Source organism: Chanodichthys erythropterus, chromosome 6 (assembly GCF_024489055.1).
Source record: "Chanodichthys erythropterus isolate Z2021 chromosome 6, ASM2448905v1, whole genome shotgun sequence".
NCBI classification, from domain to species: Eukaryota; Metazoa; Chordata; class Actinopteri; order Cypriniformes; family Xenocyprididae; genus Chanodichthys; species Chanodichthys erythropterus.
Genome location: NC_090226.1, coordinates 4,946,406 through 4,966,759, shown reverse-complemented (window position 1 = coordinate 4,966,759; position 20,354 = coordinate 4,946,406).

The following is a 20,354-nucleotide window of genomic DNA, read 5'->3' as shown; positions in this document are numbered from 1 at the left end:
TTAAATGTGAGAAAGATCTACTGTAGTGCCTGCTAAAAACAAAAATATGTATCAAAAGCTTGTTGTCTTTCCATTTAGGGCTCTTATATACATAGTGCTAATTGGATAACAGTCTACAATTGTTCTGTAATCATATTAAGACAAATAATAAGGGAACTAATTACAGAAGGCTAATGCATATCAAATACTTGAACTCAGAAAGAAAAGCTCAATGTTGTTCCAATAGGCATGCAGAGAGGCACATTTTGTCTTATTTATGGCTGCAAGGTCCACGGCTTAAGTTATGCAAACACTTTTTATGTTCTATTTCCATCCAAGTGGAGGCAGCGATATGGAAGACGGCCCAGAATAGCATCATCACTTGATTCAATTGATGCAGCCAATTTCACACAACTGTTCTTCTCTCCTCAGCTGTGTACACAATGAGCTTGAAGTGGGCTGTTGTACCGCGGCTTAGCATCCAGCAGTATCTAGGCAACCGTGGTCTTCACCCCAGTCCCTGTCTTTCCTCAAGAAACAATTCCCATGCTTCCCCTACAACCCTTGCATGAAGGCTTTCCCAGAGTGCTTTCACAACCGATGAATATAATGGTGAAAAATGACAAGTATCGCAGCTGTCATTTAAGCAGATGTAAACAAAACACACATTAGCTTCAAAATGAAATCCAATTAATATTGGACATCCGGTTTGTTTCTTAAACTACACAACAAAGTGACACTGAAAACTGGAGTAATGATCCAGAAAATTCAGCTTTGCATCATTGGAATAATTTGCATTTTTAAATTCATCCAAATAATAATAATAAAAAAAAACAGTTTAATATTTTTTTTTTTTTTTAAATATTTTAATAATATAGCTGCAAGCAGCGATATGGGGCCAAGCCCCTGAAGGGGCTGTAGCCTAATGCAGAACAGGAAGAGCAAAAACAGCAGAAATAGAAACGTACATGAAAACAGCTGAATGAACTCAAAATGAGCAGAAGTATAATCCAATGTATAATCCAAGAGGATTAAAGATTCGTACAAAATGACAGAACATTACACACAATTTTATAAAGTTGCCCCACACGGGATTCGAACCCACAGTCTCTGGGTAAGGTGCCTGTAACTCATCTTGCTGCGCCACTGGCTAGATGTTTGTTCACCCACATGCCAAATTTCTCTCAGATCATGGACCCTCAGATCATGGTTCTGATGAAGCATACCCATTTTCGTTTCGATTGCTCAAAGTTTGCCTGAGATACAGCCTCTGAACTGATTTTGGGTCGACCTCATTAAGTTTGCGACATCATAAGTTTTGAACAAAGATGAATAAAAAAAAAAAATTGAGTCCAATCACTATTCATGACCATCTCTACAACTGTGCCAAATTTCATAATTTTCTCATGTTCCGTTGATAGGGCTGCCTTAGACTCCCATTGGGAAAGAATAATGATTAAGTATAAGAAAAGTAACAACTGCAATAGGGGCTTGGCTTCTAAATATTACTGTTTTGCTACAATACACCCTAATGTAGTAAATATTATGACTTAAAAATTACTTTTAGTGAAAAAAACAGCAGCATTTAAAGGTGCCCTAGAACGTTCTTTCACAAGATGTAATATAAGTCTAAGGTGTCCCCTGAATGTGTCTGTGAAGTTTCAGCTCAAAATACCCCACAGATTTTTTTTTAAATTAAATGCCTATTTTGAGGCATCATTAACTATGCACCGATTCAGGCTGCGGCCCCTTTAAATCTCGTGCTCTCCACCCCTATCGACTACAAAACAGTGCATAAACAAAGTTCACACAGCTAATATAACCCTCAAATGGATCTTTACAAGATGTTCGTCATGCATGCTGCATGCATGCTTCGGATCATGTGAGTATAGTATTTATTTGGATGTTTACATTTGATTCTGAATGAGTTTGATGGTGCTCCATGGCTAAAGCTAACATTACAAACTGTTGGAGAGATTTATAAAGAATGAAGTTGTGTTTATGAATTATACAGACTGCAAGTGTTTAATAGTGAAAATAGCGACGGCTCTTGTCTCTGTGAATACAGTAAGAAACGATGGTAACTTTAACCACATTCAACAGTACATTAGCAACATGCTTACGAAACATTTAGAAAGACAATTTACAAATATTACTAAAAATATCATGATATCATGGATCATGTCAGTTATTATTGCTCCATCTGCCATTTTTCGCTATTGTTCTTGCTTGCTTACCTAGTCTGATGATTCAGCTGTGCACAGATCCAGACGTTAATACTGGCTGCCCTTGTGTAATGCCTTGAACATGGGCTGGCATATGCAAATATTGGGGTCATACATATTAATGATCCCGACTGTTACATAACAGTCGGTGTTATGTTGAGATTCGCCTGTTTTTCGGAGGTCTTTTAAACAAATGAGATTTACATGAGAAGGAGGAAGCAATGGAGTTTGAAACTCAATGTATGTCTTTTCCATGTACTGAACTCTTGTTATTCAACTATGCCAAGGTAAATTAATTTTTTGATTCTAGGGCACCTTTAAAGGAACACTCCACTTTTTTTGAAAATAGGCTCATTTTCCAACTCCCCTAGAGTTAAACAGTTGAGATTTACCGTTTTCGAATCCATTCAGCCGATCTCCGGTTCTGGTGGTACCACTTTTAGCATAGCTTAGCATAGTTCATTGAATCTGATTAGACCGTTAGCATCGCGCTTAAAAATGACCAAAGAGTTTCGATATTTTTCCTATTTTAAACTTGACTCTTCTGTAGTTAAATCGTGTACTAAGACCGACGGAAAATAAAAAGTTGTGATTTTCTAGGCTGATATGGCTAGGAACTATACTCTCATTCAGGCGTAATAATCAAGGAACTTTGCTGCCGTTCCATGGGTGCAGCAGTGCAATGACAGCGCCTGTGAGCCCCTGCTTGCACAGGGAACGTGCCTTGCAACCATGGAGACGTATGTGAGAGACGCTGCGTAATATCATTGCACTGCTGCAGCCATGGAACGGCAGCAAAGTTCCTTGATTATTACGCCTGAATGAGAGTATAGTTCCTAGCCATATCAGCCTAGAAAATCACAACTTTTCATTTTCTGTCGGTCTTAGTACACGATTTAACTACAGAAGAGTCAAGTTGTAAATAGGAAAAATATCAAAACTCTTTGGTGATTTTTAAGCGCGATGCTAACGGTCTAATCAGATTCAATGAACTACGCTAAGCTATGCTAAAAGTGGTACCGCCAGAACCGGAGATCGGCTGAATGGATTCGAAAACGGTAAAACTCAACTGTTTAACTCTAGGGGAGTTGGAAAATGAACCTATTTTCAAAAAAAGTGGAGTGTTCCTTTAACAAAATATTAAAAAGCAGACCTAAAATGCAAAATATGTTGTTGTTGTTGTTTTTTTGTAAATGTTTCATTTACATGAACTGGTGAAAAAAAAAAAACAGTTGCCACACCACTGAATTTTTTTTTTAGTAAATTTAGTAGTACTGCTACTAGGAGTTAGCTAGTTCTCAACGCAAGTCATGAGAAAATCCCAGAGGACATGTCTCAATTTACAAGACCTTCATTCATAATTATTCCCATCTCAATGCCATTTACGGCCGATCAGGTGGATGGCGAGTCCCTGATGGGCTTCTCTGAAAAGTTGATCACAGACTATAAGTGTTTGGCCGCTCTGCACTCATTGAAAGCCATCAGATAGTACTTTAATGACGATTAAACTGGGTTATTACAGGTTGAGAGCTCTGGGCCTCTAGTGATTGTGTTAACTACACAGGGACCCCTGAGAGTGGTGAACACTTCATCAAGTCCAATCACGGTGTAAAATGAGGTGATCATTCAGTGTCTCTTTCTCTTGTGCTCTCACACAGGTTCAAAATATCACTATCTCTGTCAGACTTTCTCATTTTCTTTCAACATATTGCCATCTTAACGGTGCTCGCAGGAGCAAAATACAGTGTTTCACGTATATTAAACATCAAACATGGACGAGGAGCAATCGATTGCAAGAGAATGAGAAATGTGATATTATATGAGGAAAATATGTCTTTTTTGTGTTTATTTGATTTAAAATACAGTAAAAATAGTCATATTGTTAAACATTTTTACAATTTAAAATAACTGTTTTCTATTTGAATATGTCTTAAAATGTAATTTATTCCAGTGATGCAAAGCTGAATTTTCAGCATGATTACTCCAGTCTTCAGTGTCGCATGATCCTTCAGAAATCATTCTAATATGCTATCTTTTTTTAAAAATATATAAATATACGTTTTATTTATTAAGCACCGTTTCCACAGCTCAAGTTTGCTTCACAACTAAAAATAATAACTTTTAAGAGACAGACGACAGGCAATGGAAACTCATCACAAGAGAAGAAAGGAACACATTAAGAAATAAGGATCTAGGCTTTTTAACTAGTTTAACCAGCAAGCCTCCCTTAGTCAGACAGCCTTTTTATGCTTTTAAAAAAGTCAATACCCTTGAATCTGAAAAATGACAAGACATGCTAATCTACAATAAAATCCCTTTGGAATGTGAAGAAATGGATCTGTTTCCAATTAGACGTTCTGATGCTCAGTCACCTGGAAAACATTGTTCTTTGAAGAGCGTTTGTAGTGCAGATTATCAGTTGAGATTTAAATAAATGTTTCACGTATCAATTACAAAGAGCCACGAAGCCGAGCTGGGGCGAGTCGTAACTTGGGGAGATATTCTCAGATGTAAATTGACTGTCAAAGACGAGCTGAGATGAGAAGCTTTTTTTCTCAGAGTCCGCCCCTCTGCCTTTCTTTCTCAGCCTTTGTATTCCAATCACAGTCTTTCACCTGGGGTTTCGACTATCTCCACCATCATTTACAGGCCAAGCTGTCATACGTTTCATCCACGAGAAGACAGAAACTTAAAAGAAAGCTGAAGGAAAGACACATTTCTCAAGTCCCATTTTTCTTCCCCCTCCCCCCCTCGACTCGGTATGCAGAGATGGGTTGCCATAGAAACAATGAGACCTTCTCAAGATGTGGGAATCGGGGGTTCTGAGCGGAAGGTTTCTTTGCTTTTAATGATGCATTAACAAACAAACAAAAATCACTGCGATCTTACCCCTTTGACCTGAGCTGACGTGCTCTTGTTAACGTTCTCTTGGCATGCATGCCTTGCAAATCGCATTAATTGCAATCTGTAATGATTTGCTCCACCACGTCTTCTTCTTTTGGTTAATTAACTGCTCGAACAGCTTGAGATCAACAGTAGGCCTAAGAGCGCCCACTGAAGTCATTTACAATCAGTGTGCATCCTTTTCAAACTTTTAATTAGTTAGTCTCCCATCCCCAATACATAACTTAGGCTTAATTCTGGGCCTCATTGTATCCTAAACCTGAGCTATTAGCTACGAGTATGATCCAATAGACTTTACGCAAATGATCCATTTAAGGTCCTCTTGTCATTCTCTCCTCCGGTGAATCCATAAGGCCCCAGCAGGTAAGCGTTTATCGACTTCTATTTAATTAGCCTCCCTGAATTCAAACTGCGCCAACTCTAAAGTCCACAGAAGTGCGGTTCTTAATCAGAACAAAATGATCCTGGGAGGGTTTATCTACCAAGAGTTGTTAAAGTTCTGCGGGGGATTCTCTGCATCTTCATTTAAATTTACATTTGCTTTCAGTATCAAATAGGGTTGAGCGTTTTGACAATATACTGTACTGTGCGATGCTAGAAATGTCTCAGCGGGAAGACTATTTGCGATGTATCTCAGTCTATATTTGCATGGCAATCAGTGCAATAATGCAATTTAAACATGAAAGTGATGTGAAACAAGGAGCAATGCAAAAAAAAGGGCTCCAAATGTGGGCCGAATTCCCAACTAACACTGGCTAATGTTGCATAAATACTAGTCTTAGGAATAAACATAAGCAGAACATCCTTATTATGTTATCAACATTGCACGAAAAAAGAAAAGAAAACATTCCTCCTTTATACTAGATTTCTTAAGTAACTTTTAAATAACATTCTACTTGTGTTGAGTTCTCACAAATAAAATATAGATTTATCTGTTTATTATTATTTATTTAGCTGTTATTGCTGCTGCTGCTGTTGGTTATTGCTACTGATGCTGGTTATTGCTGCTGCTGTTATTGTTGCTTCTGTTGGTTATTGCTGCTGCTGCTGTTATTGCTGCTGCTGTCATTGCCGCAGCTGTTGGTTATTGCTGCTGCTGTTGTCATTGCTGCTGCTGCTCTTATTGCCGCTGCTGATGTCATTGCTGCTGCTGCTGTTATTGCCGCAGCTGTTGGTTATTGCTGCTGCTGCTGCTACTGTCATTGCTGCTGCTGTTGGTTATTGCTGCTACTGCTCTTATTGCTGCAGCTGTTGGTTATTGCTGCTGCTGCTCTTATTGCTGCAGCTGTTGGTTATTGCTGCTGCTGCTCTTATTGCTGCAGCTGTTGGTTATTGCTGCTACTGCTCTTATTGCTGCAGCTGTTGGTTATTGCTGCTACTGCTCTTATTGCTGCAGCTGTTGGTTATTGCTGCTGCTGCTCTTATTGCTGCAGCTGTTGGTTATTGCTGCTACTGCTCTTATTGCTGCAGCTGTTGGTTATTGCTGCTACTGCTCTTATTGCTGCAGCTGTTGGTTATTGCTGCTACTGCTCTTATTGCTGCAGCTGTTGGTTATTGCTGCTGATGTCATTGCTGCTGCTGCTCTTATTGCCGCTGCTGATGTCATTGCTGCTGCTGCTGTTATTGTTGCTTCTGTTGGTTATTGCTGCTGCTGCTGTCATTGCTGCAGCTGTTGGTTATTGCTGCTGCTGCTGCTACTGTCATTGCTGCTGCTGCTCTTATTGCTGCAGCTGTTGGTTATTGCTGCTGCTGCTGCTACTGTCATTGCTGCTGCTGCTCTTATTGCTGCAGCTGTTGGTTATTGCTGCTGCTGCTCTTATTGCCGCTGCTGATGTCATTGCTGCTGCTGCTGCTGTTGTTGCTTCTGTTGGTTATTGCTGCTGCTGCTGTCATTGCTGCAGCTGTTGGTTATTGCTGCTGCTGTTATTGCTGCTGCTGATGTCATTGCTGCTGCTGCTCTTATTGCCGCTGCTGATGTCATTGCTGCTGCTGCTGTCATTGCTGCTGCTGCTCTTATTGCCGCTGCTGATGTCATTGCTGCTGCTGCTGTTATTGTTGCTTCTGTTGGTTATTGCTGCTGCTGCTGTCATTGCTGCTGCTGTCATTGCTGCAGCTATTGGTTATTGCTGCTGCTGCTGCTACTGTCATTGCTGCTGCTGCTCTTATTGCCGCTGCTGATGTCATTGCTGCTGCTGCTGTCATTGCTGCTGCTGCTGTCATTGCTGCAGCTGTTGGTTATTGCTGCTGCTGCTGTTATTGCTGCAGCTGTTGGTTATTGCTGCTGCTGCTGTTATTGCTGCTGCTGCTGTTATTGCTGCAGCTGTTGGTTATTGCTGCTGCTGCTGTTATTGCTGCAGCTGTTGGTTATTGCTGCTGCTGCTGTTATTGCTGCTGCTGCTGTTATTGCTGCAGCTGTTGGTTATTGCTGCTGCTGCTGTTATTGCTGCTGCTGCTGTTATTGCTGCTGCTGCTGTTATTGCTGCTGCTGCTCTTATTGCTGCAGCTGTTGGTTATTGCTGCTGCTGCTGCTACTGTCATTGCTGCTGCTGCTCTTATTGCTGCAGCTGTTGGTTATTGCTGCTGCTGCTCTTATTGCCGCTGCTGATGTCATTGCTGCTGCTGCTCTTATTGCTGCTGCTGCTGTCATTGCTGCAGCTGTTGGTTATTGCTGCTGCTGTTATTGCTGCTGCTGCTGTCATTGCTGCTGCTGCTCTTATTGCTGCAGCTGTTGGTTATTGCTGCTGATGTCATTGCTGCTGCTGCGCTTATTGCCGCTGCTGATGTCATTGCTGCTGCTGCTGTTATTGTTGCTTCTGTTGGTTATTGCTGCTGCTGCTGCTACTGTCATTGCTGCTGCTGCTCTTATTGCCGCTGCTGATGTCATTGCTGCTGCTGCTGTCATTGCTGCTGCTGCTCTTATTGCCGCTGCTGATGTCATTGCTGCTGCTGCTGTTATTGTTGCTTCTGTTGGTTATTGCTGCTGCTGCTGTCATTGCTGCTGCTGTCATTGCTGCAGCTATTGGTTATTGCTGCTGCTGCTGTCATTGCTGCTGCTGTCATTGCTGCAGCTATTGGTTATTGCTGCTGATGTCATTGCTGCTGCTGCTCTTATTGCCGCTGCTGATGTCATTGCTGCTGCTGCTGTCATTGCTGCTGCTGCTGTCATTGCTGCAGCTGTTGGTTATTGCTGCTGCTGCTGTTATTGCTGCAGCTGTTGGTTATTGCTGCTGCTGCTGTTATTGCTGCTGCTGCTGTTATTGCTGCAGCTGTTGGTTATTGCTGCTGCTGCTGTTATTGCTGCAGCTGTTGGTTATTGCTGCTGCTGCTGTTATTGCTGCTGCTGCTGTTATTGCTGCAGCTGTTGGTTATTGCTGCTGCTGCTGTTATTGCTGCAGCTGTTGGTTATTGCTGCTGCTGCTGCTGTTATTGCTGCAGCTGTTGGTTATTGCTGCTGCTGCTGTTATTGCTGCTGCTGCTGTTATTGCTGCAGCTGTTGGTTATTGCTGCTGCTGCTGTTATTGCTGCAGCTGTTGGTTATTGCTGCTGCTGCTGTTATTGCTGCTGCTGCTCTTATTGCTGCAGCTGTTGGTTATTGCTGCTGCTGCTGTTATTGCTGCAGCTGTTGGTTATTGCTGCTGCTGCTGCTACTGTCATTGCTGCTGCTGCTGTTATTGCCGCTGCTGATGTCATTGCTGCTGCTGTTGTTATTGTTGCTTCTGTTGGTTATTGCTGCTGCTGCTGTCATTGCTGCAGCTGTTGGTTATTGCTGCTGCTGTTATTGCCGCAGCTGTTGGTTATTGCTGCTGCTGTTATTGCCGCAGCTGTTGGTTATTGCTGCTGCTGTTATTGCCGCAGCTGTTGGTTATTGCTGCTGCTACTGTCATTGCTGCTGCTGCTCTTATTGCTGCAGCTGTTGGTTATTGCTGCTGATGTCATTGCTGCTGCTGCTGTTATTGTTGCTTCTGTTGGTTATTGCTGCTGCTGCTGTCATTGCTGCTGCTGTCATTGCTGCAGCTGTTGGTTATTGCTGCTGCTGTTATTGCTGCAGCTGTTGGTTATTGCTGCTGCTGCTGCTACTGTCATTGCTGCTGCTGCTCTTATTGCTGCTGCTGATGTCATTGCTGCAGCTGTTGGTTATTGCTGCTGCTGCTGCTACTGTCATTGCTGCTGCTGCTCTTATTGCAGCTGCTGTTGTCATTGCTGCTTCTGTTATTCTTGCTGCTCTTATTGCTGCTGCTGTTATTGCTGCTTCTATTGGTTATTGCTGCTGCTGTTATTGCTGCTGCTGCTGCTGTTATTGCCACCGCTGTTGTCATTGTTGCTGCTGTCATTGCTGCTGTTGTTATTGCTGCTGCTGTTATTGCCACCGCTGTTGTCATTGTTGCTGTTGTCATTGCTGCTGCTGTTATTGCTGCCGCTGTTATAGCTGTTGTTGCTGCTACTGTTGTCATTGCTGCTGCTGTTAGTTATTGCTGCTGCTGCAGAGCAAGTACGGGACTTGCTACTGCCAATACATACACGACACACTGCTATGAGCAAGTAAGACATGCTGCTGCTGTACAGTACAGCGTACATGAATTACCCGTAGTAGATCTATACAGGTGGAGCTGGGGGAAAGTGGAGGGTTTCTGAAAGTACACTGCAACTGCTCCAGCAAATGCACACCATGTATTTGAAGGCTGACCAGTGAGCTCATTGGCTACTAGGACAGCAAAACCAGTGCTGTGCCCTATAGAGAATGATGTGATTATTTATATATATTATTTTATATTAATTTATTATTAAATGTATTATTATTTTATTTTTTTAATATTTATTAGCATGGGAGGAAGGGCCAAAGTTATATTTCAGGATGAACCATTCTCTCTCTCTCTCTGTATATATATATATATATATATATATATATATATATATAGTGATGCATATCATCATGATAGAAAATGGCTCACCCTGCAATATAACTTCCTCCCACACCTAGTATCAAACAATCATGATATAACTAAGCTAAGCTAAATCGGAGAATACTATACCTGACCTCTTCTTTATACATCTGGTGCTTCCTTAATCCTTTGTGTTCATTGTCTGGCCAATGTCAACTGTAGCAGAGCAGATCATTTCCATAGCAACCCTGAATTCAGTGCACGAGAGCACAGAATATAATGCAATTCTGCCGTCGCCGTTCCCTGGAGGATTATATAAAACGCGTTTGTCTTTCCGTGACGATTTTATATTCAAAACTCCCTGCAACACTCTCTCCCAAAAAAAGCCGGCTAACTTAGGCGGTGTAATAAAACCCAGAGAAATCTAGGTCAGCCATGGACAAAACCATAGCTGCTCTATTGATTCAACAAATTAAACTATGACTCCTGTAAAAGGCCTTTGATCAGACGGAGTGGATTAGATTCAATTACGAAGGCCTTCCATGTGCCATTTGAATATAAATGCAGTGGGATAATAATGTGGATGAGACTGGTCCGAATGAGGATTCGGCAGGAAGATTACAATTGGGAGCTGGGGATGTATTTCTCTAAAGCTTGAGCCAAAAGGTCTCATAGCTAATTGCTATGGAAATACCTTCCTACAGTATGAATGAGACCAAGGCCGTGGATCCTTAATCAGCAGACTGGCTATTCCCCCGCGGTGTTTAAAGACACCAGTACGGCGAGAAATCACTGAAGCTCGACTCGGAAAACTTGGCAGGCTGTCACTGCTGCAGACAGTTAATATTTGGAGCGGGTGGACATTATGCAGTTGCAGTTTAAAGCAGGCTGAAACAGTCTTTAGAAACTGGCTGGGCTGAGCCTTAGGGGAAAAAAAACTTGTAGAACAAATATTCCCCCTTTTGAAAATGCCCTGCAAGAGAGCTGCAAGTCAAAGTCCGCTAACCTTTAATACACATTATCAGCTGCATTCAAATGAGAAGGCTGACTGACTGCTTGCAATGCCGCTGACCTTTCAGGTAGATGGATGCAATCCATACTTAAAGACTTGTCATGGATGAAGTAAGGTGTGACATCTTTACTAAAGGGCGAGAGATCTCAGGATATGGGCAAAAATACTAGTACTGATATATTGGTTAAAACACAACACACACGTTTTTTTCATTTGACCAACTAACGTCCAATTCAGTTAGCCCACCTGACTTTCACAAGTACGCTGTATGTTACCATAAAGGCAACATAAAATAAAAAAAAATTAACCCTTATTTACTTTGCATATTCTTGGTCTTATTGTGCACTATTCATCTGTGCATGTTATTTTCAATTAAAAAAAAAAAGTTTTCCTTGTAATCTTTTTCTAAATGTAATAACATGCTCCACCACTGAAACGACTTTCATTTTGGAATGATGTCACAAATCCCTCTTAATTTTTTTTAGCCACTCTCTTCAACTGACTCTCTTCTGATATGAATTGACCACTTTTCACAATCCGATCAATTTCTCTGCCAATAACAGCACCAGGAAGAATTGCAAAACTAATGACTTTCTATTTCCAAACAGATCGTCAGAAACAGAATGAACCAAAGCTCTTTTTTCATTGACTATCCTGTTGCAATTGCAAATAGATGATTTCATGTTACTGCTGTATAATTTATAAAATACCAGTAAAAACCATAGAGTTAAAGATCTAAGGCTTTGGTTTTATGCTGAGCAAAATATACAGTAAATGTCACATCATAGCCCTCTGTTGGCAATACATGAAAATCAACTTCATGCAGCTTCTGATAAATGTTAAAAGTATGTTATGTCTGCAACACTAGTGGCACCGATTGGAATTGAAATCTTTTTAGTTGATTGGCCCAACTGGGCCAGTTTTCTGATGATTTGTGCCACCCGCTTTCATTTTTTCAGGCAAAACAGTCCAAAACATGGGTAGCATGCTTCGTGCTGCACAAAAGAAGCAGTCAGATGTAGTAGGACAGTGTGAAATGTGTTGAAAATGTAGGTAAGTTCATGTGCTGTGAGGCTTTACAAAGGCCTAAACATACCCTTAAAACCATGCAAATGTATTGTTGGTAGCACATCCTGCATATATTGCATATAGCATACATTGCCACGACACCAGATACTCAAGTTAGCACAACCAATGGTCTGAGTTTGGGGTGAAACTATATGTTTGAAAAGTAATTGGCATCCAAAATGCATACTTCACTACTATAAACAGTATGTGAAAAGAGTAGTATGTCCAAATACACAGGCTGAATCTCAAATGGCACACTTCTATGCACATTCGGCCTTGTGGACTTACAATGGCTGCCATGTGCACGTGTTCGTTAAGTCCACAAGACCGTAGGGTGTCCCGTTCATCATTTTAGGTTTCAGAAGGGTGCCCATGAGCGCCCTCTTTGCGGCCGCTATGCGCCCTCGATGCACACTTCAGCTGAGCCTGCAAGTTTGCGAGCTACGCAGAGGACATTACCCGGCAGTCAAACCCGGCATTATGTCACGAAAGTGCGGACTCTGCACTGAAGAAGACCATGAGGGTTTAGGGTGCCATTTGGGATTCAGCCACAGTATTCTTAAAACAGTACTACTTCCTGACCTACTTCTGGTGAAATTCTGAAGTGCACATTCAATAGACACCTTAATATCCCATGAGGCCTCGGGAGTTGTGAATGGCAATGAAGTGACGCTTCACTGATAATACACACATTCATAGGGTGCTTCTTATTTCTTATTTGTGCATCCTTGTTTCCTTTCCTCACATCTTAGCTCCCTTAGGATGCGAGGGAAGGATACATCTGTGTATCCTTGCTCATGACTCCTCAGGAAGCTTCCTCGCTCCTTGTTCCTCGTGGTGCAATTAGAGAATTGACAGAGAAACCCTTCAAGATGGCTGAGTTCGATCGGTTTCCGGGTCACGGGCTGGAGGGCGGAGGAACGAGGAAACGAGGAAGCATCAATTTGAGTATTGAGAGATTATATAGAACCTACTTTTTTAATGGTCGCAAAGTACTGTAAGTACATACTTATACAAAAGAAGTACCTACTCAGAGAGTGTGTGATTTTGGACACAGCCATTATTTTTGCAATTCTGTTTGTTGTCATTAGTGGCACAGAAATGACACAATTCACATTTATGCATGACAGAAGGCCAATTGCGCTTTAGTATGCAAATATAATAATGACGCCATCACTAGGGAGAACATTCAAACAAAGTCCAAGGGAGATTTTCAAACTTGAATCATACATTTCTTTAAAAAGCCTAAAGTTTTAAAAAAACAACACACCTGAGAAATGATCCACACAGTAAAGTTTGAATGGAGTCTTCACACAGTTCAAGCTGCATTCATTGCACAATATAGAACAACAATTTACAAGCAGCTCGCTCCACAAAATAATCACACAAAGTAGTTCGATTTGTACAGTAAATATACAGTAGCCTCCTACCACTGCAATATATAAAGTGTGACTCAAATGTTTCAAGGTTGTCATTTATTGTGAACAGTGAAGACAGAGATCATTTCTCTATACATGCACTTATTCATAACATCAAAGCACAGAGGTCTGGAAATTAATCACTTACTTTTCGGGTCTGGGCTTCGGTTTCTTCCGATTCTCCTCGGGTGCTTCCCTTCTGGATAGAGAGCGACGCAGAGCAATAATAATCCACGCGTGGAATAGACCCTCCCTCCGTCTGTCTGTCAGCCTCCCCGCATCATCACCACCAGCTCAGTATCCGCGGAACCCAGCACAGCGTCTCTCAGCATCTCTCCTGCTCTCTCCCTCTCTCTTTCCCTCATATGGGTCATACATGAAATATTCATCGCAGCCCTTCATCACATTCGTCATTCTGACATTAATTTCAGAAATGCTCAAGGGGGCTCCAGTGCGTCTGATAACCTACATAAGTCCATGTCACTGTAACATCTACGCAAATGACGCTCTCACCCTGTGATCTCCTTGGTTTTGTGTTATTGTTGATCTTTATCACCTTTAAACTTGAGGAAATTAAGAAATGAATCCTTTTTTTTAAGAGTGTTGTAAGTTTGGACCGAATTGACCACTCCCCACAGGAAGTTGAGATGGAATGACAGGAAGAGGAATTTGTTTACTTATTTTATTTACTTCAAATTCAACAAGGACGTTTTGTGACAAAAAATAAATACATAAATAATGAATTACATTATTAAATATGCCTACATATAATACATAATTGACTAGATATTCAAGTTCAATGTTGCCTAAAATGAAAGCTACAACTTTGTCAAAATTAAAATATATTTGTTGTTACATGCCACAAAATATCCGCCACATTGGTACATTGTTTTCATGGAACTTTATAAGTAGGTAAGTAATATATACTATATATAATAATTTATAATTATAACTTTTAAAATTAAATACAATACATAATAATTCTAATTATTAAAATGATTATTTATAATATATTATAAATATTAACACCAAAATGTGTGCATGTATATATATATCAAATCAAATCAAATTGGACTTTGACTTTGGACTTGAATATTATTCAATTTACTTGTGTGATATTGCTCATATATATATATATATATATATATACATATGTATATATATGTATATATATATATATATATATATATATATATATATATATATATATATATATATATATATATATATATATATATATATATATATATGAGCAATATCACACAAGTAAATTGAATAATATTCAAGTCCAAAGTCAAAGTCCAATTTGATTTGCTCAGTAACAACAGATTAATAAGACCAAAGATTGCCTGTTTTATGTACCCACAATTAATTATATCTCATGTTTAACCACTATAAGAGCCAGCAGTAAATCCCTGAATCATCTGGCCGAGATGAAGCTGTTCTCAGCGGGTACACGAGCACTGAACGGCCGCTGATGGCCTGGAGCTTGCATCTCCGAAAACGTCATTACAAATTGTAAAATAAGCGCTGTAATTAAATATAAATCACATATTTCAGGTCTAAAACACTAAATTCTCACCTAAAAAACTCTTAAAACCAGTTTGTAGTACTGTAGCATTTGTAAAAAATACGGCGGATTTGCTCGGCCACCATGACTGTTGCTTCAAGCGGAGTGATGCAAATGGTGAAAAGATAGATAGATAGATAGATAGATAGATAGATAGATAGATAGATAGATAGATAGATAGATAGATAGATAGATAGATAGATAGATAGATAGATAGATAGATAGATAGATAGATAGATAGAACATTAACATCAATAATTTTCTGTATAATAAAATGGCTAATTAACATTGAAAATAAACCCTTTTTTAAAACTTACAGCAGAAAACATACAGTACGCAGATTCAAATTCGAATCCTGTTTAGCTCTATTCAGGAATTTAAGGCATTCAATTCTGAATGGCACACAGTCCTGTCACCCTCCTTTCTTCTTTAGTCTGTAAACATCTTATCTGCAAATACTCCAGAAGGACGTCTTTGTGCAACAATAATTAATCTATATATAGCTCCCGGAGTCCTTCTTTTGAACCAGGCGATGTCAATCACAACATCAAGCTCCAACTTGCCCTAGATTCCCAATGCCACTCGTCCAGACTTGTGTTGCCGTAGCCCGTCCACTGGAGACTTGACCCGCTTGAGCTGATAACCCACGAGAAGTAATTACAGAGAGAAGTCTGACGGTAAGGGCGTCTTTGTGATAAAACATGAAAGATGCACACCCACACACACAATAAAGACATGTTATGTGTTCCGCAGTCCACCAAGTGCTGTTAATAATGAATAACGTCAAAAGAAACGCCACTTTTATGTTGCACTGTTCTGTTGCAATAGATGTTGCTTCCTGAGCATGCTGGGATTGAGGACAACGCATTAACAATACAGAGAACAGCAGGTGCCTCGGGTACGGTTTGAAGTCTGAGACGAAAATCCAGAAATCAGAAGCTGCAATCAGGACAGATTCCACGCCATTTGAAGGGATGCTTGGGAATTCAGAATGTTTTCCATTTATCCATGGTGTGACTCTCATTTGTGAACTAAGTAGGTTGTCAATAACTTTAAAAGAACCTTTGATCTCGGGATTTATGTGGGATGCATTTATATGCTTGAGGTGATGGAGGTCAAATTGGAGACCTTATTAAAACTTTCTGAATTTGTGACACTAAACACACACACACACAAGACACTGTGTAAGCTGAAGCACTTTCTGCAGTTTTTCCTCAGGATGTTGACAGTGTGAGATGCCCTCATGGGCATTGCAACAACTGCTACTGTTTCATTTACCAGCGGCATTTCAGTTTCATTTCAAAACATTCAGTTTTCATAATGTTGTTAGTATTAACAACTATAGTTTTCCCTATCAGAATGACAAACTAGATTAGTAAACAGGCCAGCAGGTTTAACCTCATTATTTTTTCAATAGTTTTCTTGATCGTTGTTTTGAAATCTGCTGGCTTTGAAAAAGTCTGCCTTGTTATTATTTCCAGCTACAAAACACTAGCTTCATAGTTCTTCACCCCTGACAATAACACATAAAAGACTGCAAACTATGCAGAAAGAATGTCCCAAATATACTCTGTATGCTGATAATGCAGACTGTATTTGACGTTATATTTTTAATACATTTGGTTATAGGAATCAAGAGTGTTAAGTTCTATACAGCCTGTAACACATGTGGGCATGTTTATTGTTAATTTTAATATTTTGCATCCAAATTTGCTTACTGTCACAGTTTGTACTGCCTTTAATGAAGAACATACTTCTGGATGAATGGCTTGGCTCTCCAATATTAAGTTTTGAATACGAATATTTTATGCCCCTTTTCACACAATGTACTGTAATATAAATCTCTGGTGTTCCCAGAATGTGTCTGTGAAGTTTCAGCTCAAAATACCCCACAGATCATTTATTATAGCTTGTCAAATTTGCTCCTATTTGGATGTGAGCAAAAACACACCGTTTTTTTGTGTGTCCCTTTATATGCAAATGAGCTGCTGCCCCTGGTCTGCTTTCCAAAAGAAGGTGGAGCTTTAACAGCTCACGTTTCGGTTGCTCAACAACAACAAAGCTGGAGAATCTCACGCAGCCACGTTTCTGAATGGTTAGTGGATAAATGTATGTAGTTGCTGTGGAGTTGATTCAACTTATCGACTAGCATGTGCCGTCATGTTCATCTTTTGTGCAAATACAGGGTTGAATTGACCCTCGTTTGTGACGGCATGGTAACAACACTCTACAACAACAACTCACTAACCCGGGAAGAAGCTTGTTGTAGTCCCTACCAGCCGTTTGTTGTAGTCCTTAAACAGAGAACTCTTTAAAGGAAAATATCTCCCTTTGTATTTGTTTATGCTCTAACATCAACAATATAAACCAACTAAAGTTTAAAAAGTGAATAATCATAATCAACCACCCCTTTAAAATAAAAAATGACCAAATTCATACTTCTTTAAGTCCATTTCCAGAGAATTCTGCAGTTTGTCTCCTAAAATCAGTGAAGAAAAATGCCTGCAGATTCTATCTAGGCCTGATTAACTAAATTTAGAAAAGAGATAAAATCTTCCATGAAAAATCACCCAAAACTCGGCATAATAGTTCTCGTAATCCAATCTTACTCTCTTCACATCATGCACTAGAAGAAGTTCATATTCGTCCATGGGCAAGATTTCATGTAGAAGAAGAAGACAACTGTGAGTTAATTATAAAGATGGTACTTGGTACAGACAAAAAACACATTTTGTGGAACTTGATTGCCAATTAAAAAAATCACAAAAAATTAACATACCACATAATTAGCATGCGTGGGATGAAATGCAAACGAGAGGGCATGGGGTGAGAAATTTGTAGCGTCCTGGTGATCATTTTCTGTCTGCCTCATCCAGAGAGTCTCGCCGCAGCCTCTTGATAAAAACACCCTGCTAATTTAGCGCTGATTTATGCACTCCTTGGGATGATGAAAGTATTTCATGCCGCAGCGTCTCAGTGAATTATGAAGCCAAATAACAGAACAGCAAAACTGGTATAATAAGAATACAGACTAGGGATTGCACCGTCTAGTTTGTGTTGACTTAACGTGGATCTTATGACTTCTGTTCCAGGAAAATTCCTCTGAAGCTTGGTGTTCACATACCAAGCCAGAATTGATGCTTAATTAACATAATGAAGTTGACTAGTAACAAATAATGAGTAGTCATGCAATTCCTAATGCATTCCATTCTAAACAACTTTATTCAAGCAATTTCATGCTGACCTCACATGCAGTGAATGTGTGGCTTTATCAAGTGATAGACATGGCCCGGCGAGCTCTCTTGCTGATGCTTGGGATTTTCTAACTTTTATCTAATAGTTGAGGTTGAAGATGCCTGGGGCAGAGCGCAACTCAGGTGTGAAAGTGGAAGATGAGGGACCATGACTTATCCTCCACACTTCCTGGAAAATACAGGTTTGAGATCACCATGGATGAGCAATTCAGCCTGGAATGATGAGTTTGTTGACATCTGAGCAAGAAAATGGGACTAACATTTCCTGAAGAAAAATTGTGGTGCCTGCCTGTGCATAAGTGCTGTGGATGGTTGCAACACCCTGGGTGTTGCTATGTGGTTGCTAAGATGCTTTCTCTACTAAAATTTGTTGGCATGTATATGTTTGTTTGTGATCAGCTCAACAAATAAAATGAAATAAAAACTGATTCAATCTCAACATGGAATGGCATCTTAGCAGCAGAGAGGTTCACAACTGTTACTAGGGCAACCAGAAACAAGAAACGCCTACTAGAAACTGAGCAGTATACAGTGACTGGCGACATGCAGCGACAAAGTACTGCATGGACTGGAAAGAAATTTGTCAGTCAGTGATTAAAATCAATTTAAAATTAAAATCAATTTATATATATATATATATATATATATATATATATATATATATATATATATATATATATATATATATATATATATATACACACATACACACATATATATATACATATACATATATATATATATACATATATATATACATATATATATATATATATATATATATATATATATATATATATATATATATACATATATATATATACATACATATATATATATATATATATATATATATATACACATATATATATATATATATATACACATATATATATATACATATACATATATATATACATATATATATATATATATATATATATATACATATATATATATATATATATATACATATATATACACATGCATATATATATATATATACACATACATATATATATACATATACATATATATATACATATATATATATATATACATATATATATATATATATATATATATACATATATATATATATATATATATACATATATATACACATGCATATATATACATATATACATATATATATATACAGATGAGCGTTTGTGGTTAAAACATTTTTTTTTTTTTTTTTTGGAAAATGACATTGTTTTGCTAGATAAGACCCTTATTCCTCATCTGTGAATGTGAAGAGCCCTTTGAAGCTGCACTGAAACTGACATTTATACCTTCAACCGGTTGAACCCCAGTGAAGTCCACTATATGGACAAAAACCCTGAAATGTTTTCCTCAAAAACCTTAATTTCTTTTCGACTGAAGAAAGAAAGACATGAACATCTTGGATGACATGGGGGTGAGTAAATTATCAGGAAATTTTCATTCAGAAGTGAACTAATCCTTTAAGTGCAAAAAGAGTTAGCGTACAGCTATATAGTGTTGTAAGTTAGCTGTGACTTCTTTTCACAAAAACAACAAAATAAATGCGTTTCATATGAAACTATTGGTCAAAATATGACCATTTTTAGTGCATATGCCAGCTAGGCTGTTTATACAAACAATTACATTTTTTAACAGTAAAATCAACACCTAAATAATGGTCAAATGGTGTTCAAAAGCACAAAATGAATAAATTTATGAGCAGTAAAAGTCAACGGTCAATACGCCTTTTAATAATGTTTCCATGCCTTTTCTTATATTGTACAGTAAGTTGGCTGAGATGGATTTGCTGCTGTTTTGATGAACTGAAGCCATTCAAAACCAAATGGAAAAAGGGTTATTTCCTGTATACAGATATCTTGTATGATCTACTGTGAAGCTGAATGTATTTCATGCAAATCACACAACATTCCCAGAACAGTATTTCTAACCATTCAATAAATGATCATCATTCAATACATCATTGAATTTTCTGCTTCACACCACTCAGTTCTTGGGTGACTTTCTACAGAGGCCTGATCTGACGATGACTCATTCAACC